The 17,076-nt window shown below is 60.2% G+C and overlaps 2 protein-coding genes and 1 long non-coding RNA gene across 3 annotated transcripts in view; 2 read left to right on the top strand and 1 right to left on the bottom strand.

The window, feature by feature from the left end:
- The window catches only part of VPS9D1 (VPS9 domain containing 1), a 227,980-nt gene that overhangs the window by 63,820 nt on the left and 147,084 nt on the right, over positions 1–17,076 (top strand). The window lies entirely within an intron of this gene.
- SPG7 (SPG7 matrix AAA peptidase subunit, paraplegin) overlaps positions 1–17,076 on the bottom strand; it is an 81,626-nt gene that overhangs the window by 3,157 nt on the left and 61,393 nt on the right. The window lies entirely within an intron of this gene.
- On the top strand, positions 3,440–13,969 carry LOC309853507. Its single transcript, XR_014305766.1, has 5 exons — positions 3,440–3,860; positions 4,098–4,955; positions 6,691–7,892; positions 9,858–11,770; positions 11,907–13,969. It is a non-coding gene; the product is annotated as an uncharacterized lncRNA (long non-coding RNA).

Below are 17,076 nucleotides of genomic sequence, written 5' to 3' on the forward strand. Positions count from 1 at the left end.
GGCTTGGGCCATGTCCTGTCTCGGTTACAGGAATGGGGTTGGCGCTAGCCCGCCCAGAGGCTCGGGCCCTGGTTTCTATGCATCTCATGGGAGGCGGGTGATTTCCCCCACATTCCAGCTATGAGAGGACTGAAAGCAATCAGGGATCGGAATGTCCTCTGGCAGAGCCGTGGGGACTTTCGAAATCAGGAAGATCTGTGGGGAACCGGGCTAGCTGTGGGATGGCTTCACCACGGGGCTGGGGGCGCATACCATGGGGAGCACTCTCTCCAGGCATGCAGCAAGCTGTCCTGATCCCACAGGGTGAGGGACAGCCGGCTGGGGCAGCAGCCTCGGAGGAGACACAGTGGGGGCATAGCCTCCTCCCTGGCTGTGGGACTCTCCTGGGCCTCAGTCACCAGTCCCAGAGCTGTGGCTCACACCGGACCTGGAGGGCCATGGCCGAGAGGGGCCTCTCTCCCTCTCAGAGCTCAGGGAGTGAGGGGGACACTCCAGCAGAGCGAGAGGTCCAGGCTGAGGGCAGGGCTGCCCAGCACACAGCGACAGAGGCAGAAGAAGAGCTGTGTCAGGGCCCAGCCCCAGGGAAGGTGGAGGAGGACCAGGGCCTTGCTCGGGGAGGCAGGTGGACACAGACCCTGGCCCGGAGAACCGCTCCCCAGTCCCACCTTCGGGGAGGCACTGCTCGGGGACACGAAGGCGATTGAGCAGAATGTCCCCTCTGCACCTGCCCTGGGGCACTGTCATCACCCAGGAGCTGCCCCCCCCCCAGCAAGACCCTCGCCCAGGGCAGGGCAGGAGGCCTGGTTGTCTTGTCACTGGCTTTCAGAGGAAGAGCCAGGTGGAGGAGAGAGAGACAAATGTTGCTACTCGGGGTGCCTGGGGGGCTCAGGTCATGATCTCGGGGTCCTGGGATCGAGCCCCGCATCGGGCTCTCTGCTCAGCAGGGAGCCTGCTTCCCCCTCTCTCTGCCTGCCTCTCTGCCTGCTTGTGATCTCTGTCTGTCAAATAAATAAAAAATATTTTTTAAAAAATAAACGTTACTACTTTTTGTAGTGTTTGAGATTATTAACATGTGCATTAAAATGGAAAATCGAATTAATTAAAACAGAAAAAAGGAGCCACCGAGGGGTCAAGCAAACCTACTCTCTGAACTGTGACCTAGGGGGTCTGGGGTCCCCTCTGATTCTGCCTCAACCTAGCCCTGAGCCTTCCGTTCGTGGGGCGTAGGTGAGACCCCCCCACACTATTGGCTTCAGATGCCCCCTGACTACCCCCTGTGGGCCAGACCCCCAGCAGGGTCAGGAGTCCAGGGGGAAGGGAGAGAGGACAAGTGTTGGGGACAGAACAGCCAGCCCCTGAGCTGGACAGGAGCAGAGTGGCGAGGGGCCTCCTGCTGGGGCTGGGCTGGTCCCTGGACGCAGCCCGGGGGCCACGGTGCCCAGCACGGCAACACTGTGGACAGGGGAAGAGTCACGTGCATGTGCCAAGGACCCCCGAGTGCTGTCTGTGAGGCCCTGAGGCCAGCAGACAGTCGGGGTCCAGGCCAGGCGCTCAGGGCCAGGCCCCCTCGGCAGGAGCCCTCGTAGCCCTGACAGTGGATGGCCCTGCGGTCGCTCCTGCCCCCCTTCCCTGTCCACCCTCTGCAGGCCGGCTGGGCTCCTGCAGGGGCAGCCTAGGAGGAGCCTTCCCTTGGAGGGCAGCATCTGCAGACACTGGGGCCCAGGCAGGCTGCTCAGGTGCTGTCACCCCCTTTCCCAGCTCTGGTGATGATTCCAGGGTCCTGGGATCGAGCCCCGCATCGGGCTCTCTGCTCAGCGGGGAGCCTGCTTCCTCCTCTCTCTCTGCCTGTCTGTGATCTCTGTCTGTCAAATAAATAAATAAATAAATAAATAAAACAGTTATTTATTTATTTATTTATTTATTTATTTTTATTTATTTTCAGACAGAGATCACAAGTAGGCATTTTCTCTGTCTGAAAATAAATAAAATCTTTTTTAAAAAAGATTGACCCGACGACACCTGGGTGGCTCAGTGGGTTAAGCTGCTGCCTACGGCTCAGGTCATGTTCTCGGGGTCCTGGGATCGAGTCTCGCCTCGGGCTCTCTGCTCAGCGGGGAGCCTGCTTCCCTTCCTCTCTCTCTGCCTGCCTCTTCATCTACTTCTGATTTCTCTCTGTCAAATAAATAAATAAAATTTTAAAAATAAATAAATAAATAAATGAAATAAAAAAGATTGACCCGAGCCAAAAAAAAAAAATCATGACCCGAGCCGAAAGCAGAGGCTTCACCGTCTGAGCCACCCAGGTGCCCCAATAAGTGATCTTTAAAACGTGATTTCACTAGATGTAGAATTACCTTCGAGACACTTGTTGCCCAGCGGAATTCAAAAGGAAGCCCAAGGCCCGTGGGTGTTCAGGGTCATTGTTGACTGCGGTCCCGGCTCTAGGGGGTGGCCCCAGCGACCAGCCAGTCAGGATCCTGGGCTGGAGCGGGGGGAGGGCTCAGAGCTGGGGCAGGGGCTGGCGGCAGAGCTGAGCCATCCAAGCCGGTGACCTCAGGGGCTCCCGCCCTGGGGCATCTTCTCACTTCCAAAGGCAAAATAAAGTCCAGGAAAGATCTGTGTATTGGACAAAGAAACGCCCTCAGGATATTCTGACTCTAGTTTGTGAATTGTGGTTACAAGATCTGGTTTTGCCCCATGAGGGCAAAACACCCCACACTTCCTGAGACAATCAAACAACGCTCTCATCATCCTGCCAGAAACAGGCCCTTCCTGTGGGCCACTTCGATGCTCCTTCAGTCATTCATTCAACAAACACTTTCCACCTGCTGGAGAGACAGCAGGGGGCAGGGCAGGGACCCCTGCTCTCTGGCAGACAGACATCCGGGACAGAAAGACTCCCTGGAGGAAGGGGCCAGTCCTCATCCTAAGAACACAGAGGGGCTCCTGACTCAAAGATGGGGTGTTGGGAAGAACACTACAGCAGACAAGCCTGTTTGCTGTCTCCAGAGGATCCGGCTGACCAAGTCTCTCCCACTTTCTAGAAGCCCGTCTGTTTTCCTCAGCTCCCAGCTGTGCCCTGCTGAACCCCGGGGCCAGGGGCTCAAGAGCTGACTGGCCACCTCCCCACTGGGAAGTGCCCCCTGGGGCGGCAGTACCCCACTGACCCCCAGCCTACTCACCCTGGCCTAGGCAGAGGGGCAGAGAGTCCCCGCCGCACTCCTGGCCCGGGCCCCACCCACAGCCGCCTGCCGCCCTCCCAGGCGGCCTCCCAGGAAGGGGGAAAGGCCCCGCACCCTGCCTCTCTGAATGTGGGGAAGGAGCAGCGGGGGCCGAAGGCAGGATGGGTCTCACACAGGCCATTAACTGCTCCCCGCCAGGGAGGAGCCCGTGTCCCCACCAGAACCGTCCCAGTGTTGTGGCAAGGACACACCTGGGTAGATGTGGAGACCCACCCCGCCCTCGTCCAGTCAAAGCCAAGTCTGCAGACTCGGAGGGACAGAGGCCAGGTATGGGGTGTGTGGAGGGCAGGGGAGGAAGCAGCCTACCAGCTGGGAGGAGCGGACGAAGCTGTCCTGCCCAGGCCGCCCAGCTCAAGGTCCATCCGTGCTGCTCCATGCCCTCAGCTGTGAGAAGTCCCAGGACCTGAGAGGCCTGCGGGCGTGTCTGTGCCTCAGCGGGCGCCGCACCACACCTGAGTGTCCACCCAGTGAGTGCCGGTGACCTGGGACCCAGCAGCCCCAGTGACCCTGAGAACATCCACCACCGGGGACTCACGCTCAGTGGGGACAGATGTGTTGGGGGCACCAGAATGTCACTGCCTGGAGGGGCCCTGAGAGCCAGCAAGCACTCCGGAGGAGGTGGGGGTTTGGGGGAGAGGCAGAGGCTCTCTGTGTGGGCTCTCAAGGCTCTGGCTGCAGCCAGAAGAAGGAGGAGCAACCTGGGTCCAGAAGGTCAGGAGCCGGGTGCGGGGTGATGACGATGGGCTTCCCTTGCCAAGAGCAAAGAGCCGGACGCCCGACAGACCTCCCAGGAGAGAACCTTTGCCCCACCCCCGTCTGCTGGCTCTGGAGAACATTTTGTTTCTTTTCATTTAGTTCCCAGGACACTGGGGCCAGATTTGACCCTTTGTCTGCAGTAATTCTTCTGAACATGTGCCTCTCCGGAATATGTCCGGACTGAGCTGATGGACGCACCTGCTGGCCTCCCTCTTCCTTTCCAAGCGAGGACTGTGAGCGGCCCCGGGGGCTCCCGAATTGTCCTGTGGGGGGGGTAGGGTGTCCCGGCTTCGTTACTGAACGGGGGGGGGGGTCAAGAAATGGGAATGTGCGTGGGCTGCATTTCCTGCCTCCAGCCCCACTTGAAATGAAAACAGCTGGATTAAATCCTGAGAAACAGAGGCAGATGGCAGAGCCCGCCAAGCACATTTCCAAAGATAAACACAGCCAGACCCGAGGTAAAGTGTGCGGGTGGGTAGGTCTGACTCAGTGACAACTATCGCCCGGGGTAAGAACAGGGCGGTGGTGGCGGGGGTGGGGGGCGCCGAGCCATACCCGGGTTTGGGCAGTGATGGCGGTGAGCAGAGAGGCCGGGAGGGGTGAGCCGGGCTCGGCAGTCAGGGAAGCGGGAATTTACAAAATGCAGGAAAGGCCCCCAAAACACATTTGCCATCATAGTTGGCAAAAAGCAGGGCGAACGGGGCAAGGAAACTCTGAGCTTTGCTCAAGGATCCCACGTCTCATGTACGTGCCCCGGCCCACACTCCCACTTCCACACAGTGTTAGGGAAACCCTGCTTGCTTCTCAAGACAGTAACGCAGAGAAGCTGCTAACCAGGAACCTTGAATCCCTTGTAATTTAGCTACAGTTTCTCAAAAGGCCCAGAGGGAAAAAAGAATGACATTTCTTCGGTTTGAATATTCTCTGATCTAAGAGCTCCAACTGGTATCTGCTTTGGTAAAGAAACAAGCTGTTCTAACAGTTTCATTTCTTACGACAGTGCTAGAAACCAGAGAACATGGAAACGGAAACAGTGAGATTCGGATGCACCCCCTACTTGCTGGCCTAACGCTGGTAGATGATCCGTGTTTTAGGTTAAGTGCGGGACTAAAATAGGTGATTAAAAATGACCACATTTAAAAACAGGGGCAGGGAGCACCTGGGTGGCTCAGTCTGTTAAGCGACTGCCTTCGGCTCGGGTCATGATCCCAGGGTCCTGGGATGGAGCCCCACATTGGACTCCCTGCTCAGTAGGGAGCCTGCTTCCTCCCTCTCCCTCCGCCCCTCCCCCTGCTTGCTCTCGCTTGCACTTTCTCTGTCTCTCTCAAATGAACAAATAAAATCTCAAAAATAAGAAATAAAAACGGGGCAGGAGGAGGTGTTTGGTCCCTGTGAGACCACAAGGGTTTGCTCCCGGGCACTCACCACCCCCACGGGGGCTGGGACAGGGGCCCTGACCACAGGTATTCCCAGAAGTGAGCGTCCTGGGTTGTTTCAAGCACCTTAAGAGGGTCTAGGGCCATCCTGGGGATGTGGCTTGAGCTGTGAGAAAGGGTGTCAGTGTTTGTTCAAGTAGAACAGGCCAAGGTTGAGGCCATGGTGAGGAGGGGTTCCGAGGAGGCGGGGCGGGGTCTGCTCAGGGGGAGAGGCTTTGGCAGCCTGGGGAGGCTTGGGGACAGGAGCCCCCAAGCTTCCTATTGGTCACCTTCTCACAGAGCCCAAGAGCACCAGGGTCAGACTCCAGACTCCAGGAGAGGGGGTGGGGGAGGGGGCCTTTCCCTGCAGGCAAGCAAGCTGGCAGCTGATAAGAGCAGTTCCAACTGGACGGCAGCTGCCCCCAAGCAGCCAGGAGGCTGGAAGCAAGCCTTGGAGGTGACCAGGGTCAAGGCTACCTTGAGCACTGGAGGCAGACAGTGACCCCGCCTCCTGTGGCCAAGATGCCGATTTCCGGCTCCTCCCCATCAGGCACCCCTCTATCCAGCCAGAGTGGAAGCCGGAGGGGCCCTCAGGACTCCACTCCAACTTACCTCATCTGCCCAGCCTCACTTCCATGCCCCTGCCTCCAGGCAGTCTTCCTTGCTTTACCACACATTCCTTCAAACTCCTGTTACTGTGACTTCACCTCCACTTACTGGCAAGACTCCTAAAGGCAGTAATATTTTTCTCAACATAATTGCCTATCTAGGTCCATCACAAAGTGTATGTCCGGGAAACACTGGTCGGTGGACTGCTAGCAGCTTTGGCTACCTACTTCATCACGTGGCAGTATCTCAGTCAGAAAACTGGGGCTGCTTTTTATCCACCAAATGTCCAAAAGTGAGGGAAGAGAACAGAAAACAGACCCAACACGTCCTAGTGGAGCCCTTCATATCCGTGGGCTCTAATACATTGTATTAAGCCAACAGTGTAGCCATCTGAGGAAAGATCAGCTTGGAATTTCTACCTCACGTTCTATAAACACTGGTTTGTTAATGGAAATGACTGGAAGCACTGGAACACACAGGCTGACTGTCTAGAAGGCATTAGAAAAAACATCAATAGATTTTCCTACACAGAACAAAATAGTACATGACCAAACACCATCGAGGAATATAAAAGATTGGTGACAAACTAGGAAAAATGTTTGTAGTAATGCTACAGCAGACCAAATGCTAGTATAGAAGGAACTCTTAGGATCACTTTTTTTTTTAAGATTTTATTTAGGGGCGCCTGGGGGGCTCAGTCATTAAGCGTCTGCCTTCAGCTGAGATCATGATCCTGGGGTCCCGGGATGGAGTCCCGCATCGGGCGCCCTGCTTGGTGGGGGGCCTGCTTCCCCCTGCCTCTGCTTGCTTCTCCGCCTACTTGTGCGCACTTTCTCTCTCTCGAATAAATAAATAAAATCTTAAACAAAACAAAGGAAGCAGTCCAACAGAAAAATGCACAAAGGACATGAACCAGAGATGACCAAAAAAAAAAAAAAAAATCCCTTCAACATTTGAGTAAAACGCTCAACCTCACACAGAATGAGGAGAAAGTCCAATTAAACCAGGACATCCTACCTGGGAAACTCTCTCCCTGCCTGTTGCCTGGTTCTCCTGGGGTGGCCTCAAGAATTGGGGTAACAGTTACCTGCTCTCTGCTTCCATCTCTTTACCTCTGAAATGGCAAGACTAACAGCGTCTGCCTGAAGGGGCTGTTGCCCATGCCATGCCCTTGTGGAGCAGCAGAGCTGTGCCCCGGGCAGGTAGAGCTCCTGTCCCGGACCACGCTTCCGCCCGTCCTCCAAGGCCTCCCTGAGTCGTTGGCGCCCAGCTGGTGTCCCTGGCAGTCACGGCTTGTTCAGACCCTAACCAAACCACAGCACAGGATTTGGAGCAGGGCGCTAGCAGGCTATCCCCCTTTTCTGGGGCTTTCTGGAATGCTGGCCCGGGAGGCACAGGCACACGGAGCTCGCCTGGACTCCAGCCACAGCCTCTCCGCCCGCAGGGGCAAGCCGACAGCACTGCCCGGGGCCTGGAAGGAGTCGGGGCACCCAGCTGGCCCCAGCCAGGACGGCCAGGACGATGTCCCCTGCAGGGGCTCCCCACACGCACTGCCCCCCCCCCTTCTGGAAAGAAAGTCAGCAAGTCTTAGAGGCAGAGGCTGGTGTGGGAGAGTCTGGTCTGAGAGGCCCCACCCCTTCCACCCACTTTCTGCCCCTACTCAGAAACCCACAGCATCCTTGCTGTCGGCATCCATCCTGGGTCTTGGGGTGCTTCGGACCCTACTCCCGCAGAGCAGCCCAGTCCCAGCCTCTATGTCCCCTGCTCTCTGCGGCTGGCAGAACGGTGGCCTCAAGACGTGCCTCCTTTGTCTCAGGGATTTAACACCTTGTCTGACAACAGGGACTTTGCAGCCATGATTGACTTTGAGGTGAGAGGTGATCCCGGGTTACCTGGGGAGCCCCCGTGTTATCACGGGTTTTCTGTAAGAAGGAGGTAGGGGTCAGACATGCGTGTCTTCTCGTGTCCGTGACACGCGAAGATGCCGCCGGTCGTGAAGGTGGGGAAGGGGCCGCGGGCCGAGGATGCTGCGCCCCAAGAAGCTACAAAAGGCAGGAAACAGATTCTCCCCCGGAACCTCCAGAAGGAACGCATCCCTGGTGACCCCTTGACTTGAGGGCCCCTGACCACCGGAGCTGCCAGATAACGGGTCCGTGTGGTTCCGAGCCAAGCCGCGCGCGGTCACTGTCACAGCAGCGCCTGCGACCGCGGGCACGAGCGCACGGGGAGTCCCGGAAAGGAGACGCTCGAGGGCTTCGAGCCTGTCGGGCGCGAGCGGGGCGCGGGTCAGGAAGAGGCCGGCCTGGGCCACTCCCCACTCGGTGCCGCGCGGGCGCTGGCCCTGCTGGCCCCCGGGGCTCCCCTGCGCTCCTGGGCAGCGGGCCGTGTGCTGGGGGTGGGGGGCCGCGGCCTGGCGGGCCGAGACCCAGCCTCGCTGCCCCGGGGGACGGAGGGTCCCGGAGCCCGACGTGGCGGCGGCCGGCGGCGGGGCTGGCGGACCCCGGGCCCGGGAGCGGGAGAAGCGCGGAGCGCGGCGCTGGGCCCCTCTGCTCCGCTAGGGGGCGTCGGAGGGCGGCGGCCCCCCGCGGTTCGCGGTCTGCACCCCGCGGTTCGCGGTCGGCACCCCGCGGTTAGAGCGCGCGGCGGTGCGGGCGCAGGGACAGCCCCGCCGGCGCCGCCGCCCGCGCCCGGCTCCCGCGCGCTCTGGCGGGGCGCGGCACGGCGGGGTCGCCCTCCCGCCGCAGCTCCCGGCCCCGCTTTCTTCCCTGGGGCGGGTCTCCGGCGCCTCCGCCGCCCGCACCGCCGCGGCCCTCCACCGCGCAGCCCCCGCGGCCGCGCCCTTCGAGTGGAAGTCGCCGTCCGGTCGCGGCACGTGGCGTGAAGACGCGCCCCTTCCCAAGCGCTGCGCCCCTTCCCAAGCGCTGCGCCCCTTCCCAAGCGCTGCGCCCCAGGAGTGCGGACCCGGCCCGCGGCCGCCCCTGGAGCCGACAGGACCACAATCCCAGGCGCGTTTGTGGGAACTTCCCGGTTCAGGGCCGCACTTTGGACTCGGACGCTGTACCGTCTCGGGTCTGGGTAGCTCCCCGGTCCTCCAGCTCATCGGCCCCTGGGCAGCGCGGCTACGTGGGGGCGGATAGGGATGCAGGGGTGTCCTGAGGCTACAGCACGGGGGCCTTAAATGGCAGAGACATATTCCCTCTCAGTCCTGGAGGCCCAAAGTCCCAAGTCCAGGTCAGGAGGCGAGGCTCCTCTGGAAGTTGTCAGTGAGGACCCTGGGCCTTGGGGGCACCGTCCCAGCCATGGCAGGGCGCTCTCCTTGTCCCCTAAGGACACCAGTCACCCTAACGACCTCATCTGACCTTCATCTCATCTGCAAACCCTGTTTCCAAAGACGGTCCCAGTCACAGGTGCCAGACTTCAGGGCTTGACCATGTCTTTCGGGGGACACAACTCAGCCTCTGTCCCAAGGAACCCCAGAGTCTGGCCGTGCTGTTTCCATGGCTGCCTGAGGGCTCTCCTCCCTTGGCCTGAGCTGCTCATCTGTCCCCCCTCTCAGGTAGCGCTGGGACTGGAAGGAGCGTAGAAGGAGAAACTCAACACCATCTACAAAGCCAGAATGGGCGAATCTGGCCTTCACTCCCCTGAACAGCACACTGACCCTGTCCCTGACCCCTGACCCCGCCCCACCTGCGTCCTCCTGGCCTGGCTCCTTGACCACCAGCCAGGGCCCTCGATGCTCGTGGCCCCCACCCCAGCTGACACACACGGTGGTTACCTGCTCCGTACTCGAACCTTCCTGCTGCCCCTGAGGGCCACCCTCTTCTCACTTTGGCAGCCTGTGGGCTCTGGCGAGACCCACCCCACGGCCCGGCTTTTCTGCAGGACAGGGCGCTGTGACAAGTTCCCCTCTAAGCCGCGGGGCCAACGGAATAGCCATGTACGCCTGGAGGCGCCGTGGGGGCTGGTGAGATGGACGCACGCTCCTTCACCCCGGGACCTGCAAGCTCTGGGCACTCGTCCTGCAGACGGGGAGACTGGGGAGCAAGGAGGTAGCAGTGGTGACCCCAGGTATACACAGCGTGGGGACGTGGGGCAGAGCCAAGGCTGCATTGCCACATCAGCGCCTCTGCTGGAACAGAAGGTGAACACCCCACAAACTAGGGGTCCTAATGCTGTGGCAAGTACACCCCAGTACTGACACGGCCACCTGCACACGGAGCCATGAAGGGCCAGCTGTCAGGGTGAGCTGTGAGGCAGGCTCCTTGCGGGAACCACCCTGAACCCAGGACTGGCCAGGACGCCCCCACACAGGGCCCCAGGTCTCCGGGAGTGGTCACAGGGTGTTGGTGGGAAGGTACCCTGGAGACAAACTCTCCAGGAAGGTCCCCTCTGCAGACTTCTCCCCCCCCCGGGCTCCCAGGGGAGAGTTGGGGTACAGATTCCTGCCCAGGCTCTGCGGGCCCGGGAACCTGGTGGAGGGACATTGGGGGGGTTTCTCCAGGGAGAGACACCTTGTCCCTTAGATGCCGGTGCAAGTACACACACAGGTGCGAGGCACTTGAGAAGAGCCCCACTCAGTCCGTGTGTGCAGACATGCGTGTGTCCCCGCGCAGCGCGAGCCGCGTCGTCCCACTGCCGGCACTCTTGCTGTCCCTGAACTGCACCTCAACGCAGCACATGAACGACGCCTCATGTCCACCTTCTCTACCCGGCCTAAGGGTCTCTGCGTTCTCTAACTGCACCTGAGCCCCACTGTGTTGATTTTCCATGATCCGTGGCCCCATTCTCCTGGTAACGGCCTTCTGAGGAGCCTGCGCTCCCTGCTCGCCCTGTAGGCTGACTCATCGGCATGGGGTACACCTGCTTCTTCCTCCGGGCCAGGACTGGGGCGTGAGTGTCCAGGGCGACCGTCCGCCTTTGGCCCCAGCCGCACAGCAGGGGCAGTCCATGTGTGATGGAGACCCTCTCTCGGACGCTCAAGTCTCCAGGAGAGCCCTGGGGGTGCAGTGAGTCAGGCACAGGACAGGCGGCTGCTGCCACCCACCGGGAAGGACGCCACTGGAGCTGAAGGAGAGTGGATCGTGGTTTTAGTCGCTCGCCACACGTGGGCTGGGGCCACAGATTCTCTTCCGCCTGCGCCTAACATAGCATCGGGCACGGACGCTCTGGGAGGATCCACTGGTCACGTTACACGTGTGTTACACGTGTGCAAGCATGTTGGCGCCCCAGGAGGGGAGGGAGGGTGATCCAGACGGCCACTGCTGGGCCACAGGCCACAAGGTCATGTGGAAACATCTGCGGGAGGACGTAGGCAGGGACTCGCTCAGCGTGTTTGCTGAAGGGTCGCTCGTGAGGACAAATCATTTCGGAGGAAATGGGGTAAGGGGGAATCCTGTGAGGGAGGAGGAGGAGAGACCCTTTCAGGCCATCACAGCGATGCTGATGTGCGAAGACCCCGCAGTTCCCAAAGCTGAGAAAAGCGGTGTCCTGCCTGCCTCTAGGGTGAGCCAAACCTCCCCTCCCCTTCTTCTTGGGGAGTCCCCAGGGCCTCTCCCTGCTTCTCCCCTTCCCTCAGCTAAAAGCCCTGTTCGCCCCCACACGCCTCATCCTCAAGTGGCTTGCGGAAGCCCCTGCAGTGCGGGAACCACAGTGCCTCCGCGGAGAGCACGAAGCCCATGGGCCACACATTCCTCCCCCTAAGCCCCCGGCCCCGCACACACGGTGATGCTGGTTTTCCTCTGTTACAAAGTAAGTGTGTGAACATTCAGGATAACTCTGGGCAGGAATGCACCAAGGTGTTCCCATGGCTGCCATGCCAGTGGACAGGCTGGTGTTCTGTTAAATTATTTTTGCTTACTTAGGTTTTCTAATTTTTTCTACAAAGACCACAAATTGCCTTTGTTAGAAGAAGAAAAATGTTTACGCTCAATAATGAGGTCCGAGACCCAGAAGCAGAGGAAGACCAGAGAGAGTCGGCTGGGACAGTCCTGAAGACAGGATAGGTCCGCCTGAGGCAGGCTCTGACCACCAAGCAAGGAATTCAGAGAGAATTCAGGGGCCAATAGGGAGCCTCTGATGGTCCCACACAGGAGGCATGACTCCCAGCTAGGGGCTCTGTGAATCACTGCCTGCCCCAGAAGCGACTCTCCTTGTTCCCACTCATCACATGTCCACCTGCATGCCACCTCTTCAGGGACACCTTCCTGGGTCACCAAGGCTGAGCCCGATGTCCCTTCTGAGGTTTTTGTCTACAGCAACACCCATAGCAATGATGGCAGACATTTCCAGCAACTTAGTGATGCAAGTGCTAAGTGTTTTAGACCCTGTTGTAAGGATAGTTAAAGTTTATAACCTTCTTGCCTTCAAGGAATTCACAGGTGGTCATTTCAGAACTGTGTCCAGGACCTGGGCCCTCCTATCTTCTTGATCCATGCTGTACGGTTTCTACTTCCATGTTCATCTGTGGTGCAAGAGGGTTGCTGACTTCCAGCCATTACATCTCAATCCAAGCCACAGGAAGGAAAGAGGAGAGAGAAGCATGGCCTGAGACACAAACCACACATGCTCACATTATTACCTAACATGTAGTCACAGAGGCACAGCTGGCAGAAAGAGAAACGTAGTCTATCAGGACAACCGCATGCCCTGCTGAAAACTGGGGCCTTGTTACCACACAAGAGGGGAGGACAAGGGGCACCTGGGTGGCTCAGTGGGTTGAGCCTCTGCCTTCAGCTCAGGTCATGATCCCAGAGTCCTGGGATCGAGCCCCGCGTCGGGCTCTCTGCTCAGCAGGGAGCCTGCTTCCCCCTCTCTGCCTGCCTCTCTGTCTACTTGTGATCTGTCTCTGTCAAATAAATAAATAAATTCTAAAAAAAAAGGGGGGGGGAGGACAAGCCCGCATTGACCCCTAGTATCCCCTAGTATCTGTGTGCCATGGCCCAGATGCTCCCCGCAGCAGGCGCGAGAGGAGGCCAAGGCTCGGAGGCAGGGCAGCCGTCAGAGCGGTGGGGCTGGAAGGAGCTCCTGCAGCTCCGGACCTGGTTCAGCCACACGAGCACGTCATCGGGCCAGCCCGTGCGTGTCAGGGGTTGCTCCTGCCGACCCCCTCTGCTCTCAGTGTTGGCACACAGCCAACATTTAATCCATGGCTGCTGTGCTCCCAGGTGGAGGACCCGAGGATGGGGCCTGGGTTCCCTGGTCAGCCTTCTAGGGGCTTCTCTCCCGTCAAGCACTGTCCTCTTTCCTTCCACTGTTCCTAGGCCCCAGTGCACCCCCAGCTCCCGCATGAGCGGATTGGGGCTCAGGGCCAGCTGTGAGCTCTGCTGTCCTAATGCTGTTGCCTCTTGGGTGCTCCCACTTCAGGTGTCACCATGAAGCACTGGCCAGTGACTCTGTGGAGCCGGTCCCCAGTGAGGCCCTGACAGGTGCCCAAGGACCGTGTGGGCGCCAGGCCCCGCCACGCAGCTGGGAACTCAGCAGAAGGAGCTTTTCAGGTTCTTGTAGCTGGGACAGTCTGGGGACACCTAGAAGAGGCCAGGGACAGGGAAGAGCGAATTCCCACTTCGCCGGCGGGCTGCAGGAGGGGCCGCCTCTAGGGCACCAGCACGGCTGACCTCAGGTCCCCTCCGAGGGGGAACCAGCCCCCTCTTGCACATGGGTACTGGGCATGAGCTGTGCTGGCTCCTCAGCAAGCACTGGATGAATCGGTGTGAAGTCTGCCCTCCAGGGGGCCAGGCCCCAGCCCCTCTCTGCATCAGGAAGCATCGGACCCCACAAGGTCCCACCCCTCACCTCACGCCTGCCATGTTCCAGGGGTCCCCATCCAGCTTGGTCCAAACTGAGCACTCAGTGACACTGACTGGCCACAGGAGGCCACCCCCGGAGCCCAGGCGGACGCAGGGCCCGAGAAGGGTTCTCTGCTCTCGTGTTCGCACCCCTGGTGTTCGCACAGGTCAGCAGCCGGCCGTCGGCACACGCTTGGCCCGGCCGCGGAGAGGGAGGGAGGCGGTGAGCGCAGCCAGAGCCGGACTCGGACCCGCCCAAAGCGGCGGCGGACAAGAGCCCCGGGGCCCCCGGCCCAGCGCTGCGGCTTCTGGCTCCGGCTTTGCGTCCCGGAGCCGCTCCCCTCTGGAAAACGGGGCTCACGAGAGGCCGCGGGGGCGCGGGAGCTCCGTGCAGCGAGGCTGGAGCCCGGCTCGGCGCGGCCCCGGGACGCGGGGGTCCTCCGCACGCCCACGGGGCTCCGGGCCAGACGTCGGTGCCGCGGCGGGGGGCGCGGGCGGGGGACAGGGAAGCGCCCCCCGCGCCCGCCCCCGCGCCCAGGCCCGCTGCCAGGTCTGGCAGCCCCGCGCCCGCCCCCGCACCGGTGACGCGTCCTCGGTCGCAGCTGCGCGCCGCCGCGGAAGGAAGCGCAGCCTCGAGGCCCCGCGGCCCCCGGTCGCCGCCGGCTCTGCCCCGGGGAGGGGGCGACAGACCCCGGGGCGGGCGCGCGGACCCGGAGTCGGAGCCTCCAGCCTGACCCAGCCTGGGCTCCGTGGGGAGGCGGCCGGCGACAAGCTCCCCAGAGAGCGAGCTCCGGGCAAACCTCCCTCGGACCCAGGAGCAGCCCCGCTCCTCTGCGACACTGGTGTTTCTGTACCCAGCCAGCATCTCGGGCCGGGCCCTGGGGACCGCCCATCCGGCGCCAGGGAGACCCCTCTGAAGAGAGTGTGTCGGTTCTGGGCCGCTGCCCAACAGACTGCAACCAGGGGCCCCGGGGTGTCCGCCCCAGGGCGCCTCCCCTCAGCTCAGGCCATGATCCCAGGGTCCTGGGATCCCCTTTCTGCAGGAAGCCTGTTCTACCTCTTTCTCTCCCCCTGCTTGTGATCCTTCTCTCCCTGTGTCTCTATCCAATAAATACATGAATCTTTAAAAACAAGATTTTATGAAAACTTGGTGGCTTAGAAAGACAGCAAACCTGGATGAATTCATACCATTTCTGTGGGTCAGGACTACCAGACAGGATCAGCCAGGGGAATCTGGCTCAGGCCCCCTGCTGAGGATGCAGTTAGAGTCTCAGCCAGGCTGGGGGACCCTCTTGTGGTGTCACACGCCTGTGGCCAACCAACGGGGGCCTCGACTGGGTGGACGGTTTCTGCTTCTTTGCAGCCTGGCAAATGGGTCCCAAGAGCCAGTGTCTTCAGGGAGCAAGATAGCAAAGCAGCATTTTCAGGACCAAGCGTTGGAGGGTCACATAGGACCCTAAGTCTTCCCAGGTTCTAAGAGAAGGAGGCTGCCACGGAAGTAGGGCTGTGACTTAAAGCTCTCATGGCAGGTGAGGACGTGACTTGTCCTGGAAGCTGTTCCGGGACGCTGGAGGCAGGTGTCCAGTCTGACCCTGGGCCAGAGCTTAAGCAGCTGGCCACTGCGAGCACATTTGCTGTCTGCAAATCCCAAACCCATCCTCTGACAAGGGGGCCACTCCAAACATTTCTGAAGTGAGTCCATCCCAGGGTCACTCTGGGGTCCTCTGTCCACACCTCCTGGCACTGACTGCCGAGAAAATCCACGTCCCAGGCCGCTCTAAGCATGAGTGAGGCTCTGCGGGTCTCCATAAGGGCCAGCAGCGTTTCCGGTCACGCTGTCCTAGCTCCCTCCCTAGAAGCCGCTCTGGAGCTCAGAGCCAGCCAGATCAGATCCCTTGGTGGAAGGGGCTGTAGTGAAAGACATCCTGGAAAGGCAGTGGGGCTGGTGAGTCCTGCTTCGGCCCCGGGCCAGCTGTGTGACCCTGGGAAAGTCACTTAACTGTTCTGAGCCTTGTTTTTCTTCTCTGTGGTGGGAGGATTTGCCATCCATCTGGGCCAGAATCTGGGGGGCAGTGGTGGAAACCCACCTCAGCTGATCCGGGTGGGGCAGGAGCGTGCGGCCCCTCAGCAGGCCAGTCTGAGCTCAGGGCTCGGGCCCAGGCCCCTCCTACAGGGATTCCTCTGGCCTCGTTCCTTTGTGTCATCTCATTCCCAGGTGGTCCCAGCCCTCGTGGTGGCACAGGGGTCACCGGCTGTTCCTGGCTCCCACGCCACCCACTCAGCAGCTCAAGAAAACGTCAAAGGCCAACAGAAGTCCCAGGACGGAGTCTTCCTGGCCAGCTCAGGCCCCGGCCGATGTTGGGCTCCAACTGGTAACAGTCACCATATCATGACAGCTGAGCGGGTGACCCCATGCTGCCCCACCTCTCTGAGCAGCCCCCCCCACACCTGCACGTGCCCAGCTGAGCCCCCCCTACAGCCAGGCCCCAGGCCCACCGCCTCCTGTTTTCCCCCAGTCCAGGAGGACATCACTGTAGGCTGCGTCCAGATGGCTCCCTGCTTCCTGTTGGCCCGAGGATAGAGGCAGAAGGAAAGCATGGAGGTGGAGGTGGAGGTGGGGGCCTCACACCTCTGCTCCTTCTCGGACCTGCATGTTCTGGGAGCGGCTACACCTTTGCTAAGGCAACAGCTCCAAAAATGAACCCTTCCACCGCTGTGGGCTCATCAGGCCCCTTGCCCCGCCCCCCACCCCCACCCCCGAGCTGTTTCCTGGGCCTAATCCTGCTGCCTTGCAGCTGAGCACAGACCCCCTCCCATTCTTCTGAGCTGACTCTTTGTGCCTTCTGCCCCCCGAGATCTTAACTGACCAATTCCCTTGGCTTCATCCCTGAATGGAACCTGGAATGATCTGAGGACTTCTGCCACTGAAATCCATGACTTGGTGGTAGGGTCAGGACACAACTGACAACACCCTCCCATCTTGGAACCCTGCTGCCTCCCAGTGTGGAAGGAGAGGGCTGTTTCTCACGTGTCCTCTCTGTCCCCAAAGAGACCAACATCGGCTCTTCCAGAATTCAGCAGTAGCTAGGTTACCATGGTAATGCCCATTATCCTTGCCTAACAGGAGATGAATCAGGAGCTAAAAATAGGCCTCCAGAGTGGGTGGGTGGATGGACGGACGGAGGGACGGACAGATAGACAGACAGGTGGACAGGTCGACGACCGGATGGGTATAGGTGGACGGAGGGAGGGAGGGAAGGCTGGACGGAC

Source organism: Mustela nivalis (genome assembly GCF_964662115.1).
Source record: "Mustela nivalis genome assembly, chromosome: 18".
NCBI lineage: Eukaryota > Metazoa > Chordata > Mammalia > Carnivora > Mustelidae > Mustela > Mustela nivalis.